This window comes from Rhinatrema bivittatum, chromosome 4, assembly GCF_901001135.1.
Source record: "Rhinatrema bivittatum chromosome 4, aRhiBiv1.1, whole genome shotgun sequence".
Taxonomy (NCBI): Eukaryota; Metazoa; Chordata; class Amphibia; order Gymnophiona; family Rhinatrematidae; genus Rhinatrema; species Rhinatrema bivittatum.
This window is the reverse complement of record NC_042618.1, coordinates 121980337-121987827: the sequence shown is the minus strand read 5'-3', so window position 1 is coordinate 121987827 and position 7491 is coordinate 121980337. Positions and strand designations below refer to the sequence as shown.

The following is a 7491-nucleotide window of genomic DNA, read 5'->3' as shown; positions in this document are numbered from 1 at the left end:
CAGTCCAAGAAAGGAAATGACGTTAGCAGCCCGCCCTCGCCCCGACCCAGCAATAGAAAGACGATAGCCGTTCTTCCCACCAAGAGGACTCGCAGGAAATGACGACAGCTTCCCTCCTCCGGAGAGGGAAGGCAACAAGGTGTCCGAGCTGTTTATGAATTAACTTCACGAATGGCAACATTCTGGGAGGAGAGGGCACTTCCTGGCGCTGCAGGGTAAGAAAAGATTGCTTTTGCCACTCTGAAGTGCATCTACAGTTGTAATCGTGATTGGCTCATAGAGTTATTATTTACAGTTGAAGAGGAGTGGAACTAGAAGAGTGGATTTGAGAAAGGGGTTGATACTAAAGAAAAGGGAAAGTTTGAGAGGAGAGCATTGGCCACGGGATCAGCAGGGGATTACAGGGAGGGATTTAGAGTTGGCAATCAGCTGTAGGGAGGGTTTAGAACAGTTTTTCCCAACCACCGTGTTTTCAGACTTGATCAGGTGTACGATGGAAATGTTACTTGTCTATGATGCTTGGGTCCAGACATGCTCTTGGGCTCTACTCTTACCATCTCACAGTAACAAGAGACACCAGAGGTAGCTCTTAAATGTGTTGGATCTCCTTTCTGAGAACGTGTATCTATACTTCTTCCTTAGCTACACAATGAGGCAGTAGGTAGGGTATTGATAGCTAGGAGTTGCTTTGCGCTGCATACATAGCACCTCCTTGTCTTCCCCTTCTAGGCCATCTCTGAGTTCTTTCAGTCTTTTATCTTCTCCACATCTCACTCAGCTTGGAGATATCGAGCACTGAGCATTGCATATGAGTCAGTGTTGAGAATAGCACAGTTGAGGAACTGTGGTACCTAAGGTAACAAACCAAGCTGATTGGCCACACCAGGTTGACTTCTTCTTTCTCCTGTATTGTATATAGAGGGAGCTGTTCTGTTGTGATGGGTTCATGTGAAAGAGACTAGTAAAGCTTTCAAAGCTTCCTTTATTTATTTATTTATTTATTTATTTATTTAATGGTTTTTCTATACCGCCGCTCATCAAAGATATCACGTCGGTGTACAAGGAACAAAAATACGCAATTGCGTGTACATATAACAGGATAATAATAGATGAATTCTAAATTACATTAAGCAATATAAAACAGTAACAAGAACAAATTATTTAGCTAATAAAAAGATAATGTAAAACAATATAATATAGATAACTATAGCAGCATAACTAAATCTAAAATCAAAAAGTAATCTAAGGGGGAAAGTGGGGAGGGGAGATAAATGAAATGGGGAGGGAAAAGGAAGGGTCAGAAAAAAGGAGGGTCAGGAAGGAGTGGGTTATATACAAATATATAGAGGGCTTCTTCTTTTGGGCATATGAGTTCTTTCCATGTCTGCACTGCCTGCTCTGTGGAGGCTAGTGTGTTGCACACCATTTTTATTAATGTAGCTGTACCCTGAGCTTCAAAGGGTTGGAAAATATTGGTTTAGAAGGGACAATCCGCTCTGGTGAGACGAAGGTTGGCCAGAGAGGTAGCTGAACTCAAGATGTAGAGTTAGCAGTAACATGTTCCAGCGAAAAGGTGCAAAATCTGGTGCAGGAGAGTCTGTCAGAGGTGGATTGGGTAGAAGGGCTAATGGAGAGGAACAGATTGGAGAGAAGTGTTCTGGGGTCTGTTTGTTCACACACATGAAGAAGAAGCAGAGCATTTTGAATTTTATTCTTTTAAGTGGGAGCCATTGTGGATGGTGTAATATAGATTTTATGTAATCTGATGCTATCAGAATTCTCATGGCTCCTCTGCAAGAGCTGGAGACATTTTAAGATTGTATTGTGAGATGCTGTTGAATCAGGAATTGCAATAGTTTTATTCTGCTGGTGATTAATGCATGTATCACTGTGGCCAGATTGTGTTTGTTAAGGTAGTTGCGTGGTTGGTGGATGTGGTGCACATGAATGAATGACATTCTTACCACCAGGCAAACCCGCCAAATCTCCTGCATCTGATGAGTCGTCTTCTTTTGGAGTCCTCTCCCGCTCTCTCACATGGAAGTGGTAAACTCCCACCAGATGGGAGAGACTTGGGGCAACCAATGCAACAGAGACCCAATTGCTATATGCTCTTTTCTCCCAACCTGCCAGTGGCATTCAAAAGTGCATAAAGCAGCTACAGCAGTGCCATCCGTGAGGTGTCTGAGCAAACGCAGTGCTGTCTGTGCCTGCTGTTCACCTTTTGCCTTCATCCGCGTACTTCCTATTCAAAGGAGGTGGACTACAAGGACAGATAACACTGCACTTTCTCAGAGACCCCCGCAGCCTGTGCTACTATCCTATTGCCCTGTTAAGGAGAGCTTGGATGGGACAGCAGAGGTGGCAGTGAAAGGAATGAGGGAGGGAAGTGTGGAGGAAAGAAGATAGAAATAAGGGGGGGAGAGAGGTGAAGGAGAATTGAAGGTGGGGTGGTAGATAGATATGAAGGAAGGAATGAGTGGTGGAGAAGAGGCAGGAGCAGTTGAACAGTTTGTGAAAGAAGAGGGGAAGATGAGTGTGAGAGGAAGTGAGCAAGGTGTGTGAGGAAGAGGACTATGTGTTAGCAAGAAGCAGTGAGGTGTTTGTAAGGAAGAGAGGCTTATGTGTGAGGAAGGAGGGGAGGGGGACAAGGGAAGAGTATGGTAAATACTGTGAGATAGGATAAGGACAAACAAAAAAGAGAAAAAGAAATAACAAAAGAAATGGGAAGTGGGAATGAGATTGGTAAGAGAAGGAAGGGGCAGCAGTTAGTTGCCTAAAATGAAGCTATATGATGGTATAGTAACTTGGCAAAAGTTTCACCTAAGCCCGCCCCAGAACTGGAATCTGAAACCAGCTGTTTCATTGATGCTACACCACATCTCTCTAAGTGAACCTGAGAAAAACTAAATTATAAGGCTGAATGGAGATTTTGTGACTTTTTGTAAATAAAAGTGCCTAAGTAAGCAAACAACATATTTTCGTGTCAGTTAAGCCAGGGGTTCTTAACTCTGGTTATCCAGGGTCACAAACAGGTCTGGTTTCCGAGTTATGCAAACCTCACCTTTTTCTTACACTAATATGGAGTGTGATTTTCTAACAGCCTACCTAAATTAGATGGCAAAAGCCACATGTAAGTTCACTTTGAAATTATCCTGCCAAAACTTCCTGTACACGATTACACCTGCTAGCATGTGTGCCAAAGCTTTTCTGGAAAATATATTCACAGATGTTTGGAAAATCCAGTCATATGTGCGAGTCCAACCCCCTCCCCACTCTGCCCTCAGGAATACTGCCACTCAAGCTGGGTGAACTTGGATGTGGTGGGTAAAAGGCCATTTCTGCCATGGAAATGCCTGAGAAAAATTGCCATCCCTGTCTGCAGATGCATCTGTCGAATAATCATTGTGGATTTCCTGAAATTGGTTCTCTTTGTAGCCCTGGATGAGAACCCTTGCTCCCTATTTTGACAGAAATGCAAAGGTTTGCCTTTTCACCATCGGTACTTTACATCTGTGGCTCCCATGCCACTTGAGAGGTGGACAGAAGCTGACTACGTTAGCAGGCGTGCAGGTGAAGGAAAGGTTTCCTTTTGCAAGGAGACCTGTGTGCTAGAAATCTTTTAATCTCTAAGTAAATATCTGCTGGAAGTGCACAGAGGCAGGGGGTCAGTTGGAAGGAAGGCAAGAATCTTCCAGATCCCTGGGTCATCTTCTGTGTCAAGGAGTGCCACTCACCTCTCTGACAGACAAGGGGGTAAATCCCCTCAAGGGCCCGGTAATGAGGAGAGATAATAAATAGCCTGACTCTCCTGAATCATGGGCTCTTTGAGATTTCACTGAAAGAAATTGGTTGGAGCTGAGAACTTCTTGAGGGATCCCAGATGAGAGCAGCCAGCAGTGAGACTGGGGATTTTTCACTTAAATCTCTAGATGCCTAAGGAGGAAAAGGGAGAGAGTCTGCTCAGAAGCTGCAGGTTACCCATGGAGTTATTAGGGTAAGGACTCTGCTGGATTAGGACCCTACACTGAGCCAGAGGGTACCTGCCTTGGGCTTGGAGAATCTGGAAGACACTTCTGACGGGTTTTTCCTGTAGCGGAACAGAAGTTCCAGTAAGTAACCAACTATCTGGTGGAGGAGTGGAAGAAAATACTAGCCTGGTTTTGCAACAGGGGACAAGGGAGGGAGAAGTAACAAAGTTACTGGAGACCTTGTGTTGCTACACCAGGAAACCATCTTTATAAGGCGAGTTTGTGAAGAGAGGACTAAAGCTTTCTTTGAACTGTGATTTCATTTAAGTTGTACTTTTGCCTGCATCTACTTGACTGTTACTAAGTTTAATTCAGAATCTTCAGCATTAAACAACCTTTTCTTTGGAGCAAAATTGGAGACTGGCCCTGCAGTGCCTTGCCAAGAACGCTCCATCCAAATGAAACCCTCCACATGGCTACGCGTTCGTCTTGGGGAGCTCGGAGAAGACCTTGATCACCACCGGCAGACATGGCTTATTGCCTCTGAGGACAAGTGTGGCTTAATATTGAAAAGGGTCACACTGTCAGCCATGCAGAATGCCAAACCTGCCTTCAGCTTCAGGAGCCACTCTCAGTCTGGGTGCAGTGCGCCTGCTGTCGCGATGCCCTGTACAAACAGCAGCCCGGGTTGGCTGGAATAGTTGGAATATTTATTTTATTTATTTATTTATTTAAAAGATTTTGAATACCGTCATTCGTGGTTACATCACAACGGTTCACAAGGTATTAACATCTAAAAAACACGACATTTTCAATAGTTACATAATAAAATACAATTGTAAAGACATTTAAAATTAATAAAAAATAAAACAAATCGACAGTTATGTATTATACTCAAAGGAATTAGCTCAAGCGCTAGATGTATAGGCTTGCTCAAAGAGCCACATCTTTAGACCTTTCTTAAATTTCTTACAATCACTTTCGAGCCGTAGTTCAGTTGGTAAACTGTTCCATGTGTTAGGACCATACAGGACTGCCATGCCATTTCTGCCTCTGAAGAAACCGTAGCCACTTCGAACGGCGCTGCTAGTGTTGGGATCACCCAAGTCAGTTTCAGTGTCGGACCGCAGTAGCAGTGGGACTTGCTGAACCTCCGTTCGCCTGGCTGGGACATTCTCCAGCAGCAGCGAGACCCCAGCACTAACAGTGAGTACCAAAGCTTTATGCACTTTATTGCTGGATTCCCAAGTTGAGGCTCCAGGAGAGAAGAGCGAAGGGGAAGGCCCACGGGAGGACCTCATCAAATCGGAGGGACCCCTAGATGGGGATGTACTGGTAAGTGAGCAGGGGGCCTGTGGAAGAACAGGAGAGGCTGCTGCTGACCCCAGTGAAGAGATTGCACGATATGGAGAGGGCATAGGCAGATTTGTGAGCTACACGAAGAGGCACTGGTCCCAATGCACCCCTGAATGGGGAACTAGCAGAGACCGTGAGTGGGGAAGACGGGTGACCTCTTCATCATTGTTCCGAGTTAGTGACGAGACTGCCAGTTTCTGTGTGGCCCGGGTCGTACTGTGGTAGGCGCAGAGCTCAGGGACCGAACAAATGTACATAACAAGTAGCTGTATTAGGACTTTCAATATGCAAACCCTAGGTTGCCTCCCCAAGCTCGAGATGCTGCTAGATATCGTCATGTTTGCAATGGGGGTCCATAATAGAGGAATCCTCGTCTTTGGGGATATCACTGGGCTGGACAGTCTCTAGCCCAGAAGTGGAAACTCAGTCCACCGTAAGGAGCTCCACTTCCTGGTAACAGAAGATGTTGGGCTTGCCTCGGGAAATCCTCGGCCTAGACACAGAGGAATAAACTGTTGATCTTTCCACTATTCCAGCACCCCCTGAGCTCAGTACTGCCCAATGGGTGGAACCAGGATGCTCCAGAAGAAAGAAGCTGCCCCAGTGGTCCTGTTCTGAGCAATTTGTCAGCAGAATAGTATACAAGATGTTGGACTCGTACCCATATGTATCTTTTCCAGTCATTGTCATAGTTGAGTGGCACTGTGAAGAATGGATGTGGCAGGAAATTTACAATCGCATCAAAAGAGAAATTGCATACAAGGATTTGCCCTAGGATGACCCTGTGATCCGAGCTACTGTGACAAAGCAGTACCATCTCTGGGAAGAAGGTTGCAGCATAAGAAAGCCCATGGTGGTCATAGTTGGAAAGGAAAGCAAGACCGTGCCTCTACTCCAGACTGCAGCTTGCCTGGAAGGAACTGTGTACCAATACCTGACCCAAGTTGAAACTCTCCTTGAGCACTTCAAGTTAAACAGAAGACTTCTGCCTGAAGGACATCTCTTAAGTGTTCTTCCCTTGTTGGTTCAGTCTGTCTCTGTTTAGTTGCATGCACAGCACAGTTACAGCGTTTGTGCAGTTTATTTGAAGTTAAGGACTTGAACTTGAAAAGGGGTCTAATACACCCTGAATTGAATGACCAGCCTTTACAGGGCAAGAAGAAATTGTGTTCAGTATAGACTTTTTTTTTTTTATTATTTCTCTTAGGGGACCTAGGCACATTTACAAGTAATTTGTGCTATTGATTTTTGTATTAATCAGAAGGTTTTTGTTTTTTTAACAGTTTGGACAAAAAATTGAAAACACTGTAGGAAAAAAAGTATAATATTTTTTAAATTTCCATTTCTGTCTTTGCATAATTTTCATTCTTATGTTGACCCTACTGCTTGCCTAACCTTTCTTCTATTTCAGGATGTGTTTTTACATCTAATAATTTTGCCCTTCCTAGGGAAAAGGTTCTAAAATGATTAAAATTCTCTCCCCCTGAGAGAGCTTGTAGGGTGAGATGTAGAAGGGGCAATGGGTATGGCCACCCAGTCCCCCACCTGAGGTCTGTATGGCAAGAAATGGGAACAGCAGTAAAACCAATTGGTACGGTATATGATCCCTCTACATGGGTACTAGATGGAGAATATTTGGAGCTCCGGGGAGTGTGGTTACAATGGATTTCCTTCCCCTAAAGGAAATGGTTTATATTTGCGATGCATTGTTTTGGTGTGTCTAACCCCTTGTATTTACAGGTTCCTGATTGCCATCTTCAGGTGTGCTGCCATGCTGGACGCAGGGTGGACTCAAGACAGGCGCTTGATGTCCTCCACCTGAAAGAAAACCTGCAAAGCATTGTTTATTCCTGTTTTATATGTGTAATGTCTGTGGTGCTATATGAAAGAAAAATTATTCTCACTGTGATTTCACAGTTTATCTTTGCAAAGGAGGGGGAGAAATGTGGTCCCTATGCCACAGAGAAGTGGATAGAAGCTGACTACGTTAGCAGGAGTGCAGGTGAAGGAAAGGTTTCCTTTTGCAAGGAGACCTGTGTGCTAGAAATCTTTTAATCTCTATCGGGTAATAGCGCGTCGAAAATGCACGGCCAACCCTCCCCCCCCCCCCCCCCCCCGAAACTAATAGCGCCCGCAACATGCAAATGCATGTTAATGGGCCTAT

The 7491-nt window shown here is 44.6% G+C and overlaps 1 protein-coding gene across 1 annotated transcript in view; it reads left to right on the top strand.

Moving 5' to 3' along the window:
* Nucleotides 1-73: 73 nt before the first annotated feature.
* Nucleotides 74-7491, top strand: part of LOC115090102 (exonuclease 3'-5' domain-containing protein 2-like) — a gene marked incomplete at its 3' end in the record, with an annotated part of 66164 nt that continues 58746 nt past the window's right edge. The window contains 1 exon segment of the mRNA XM_029598803.1: nt 74-215.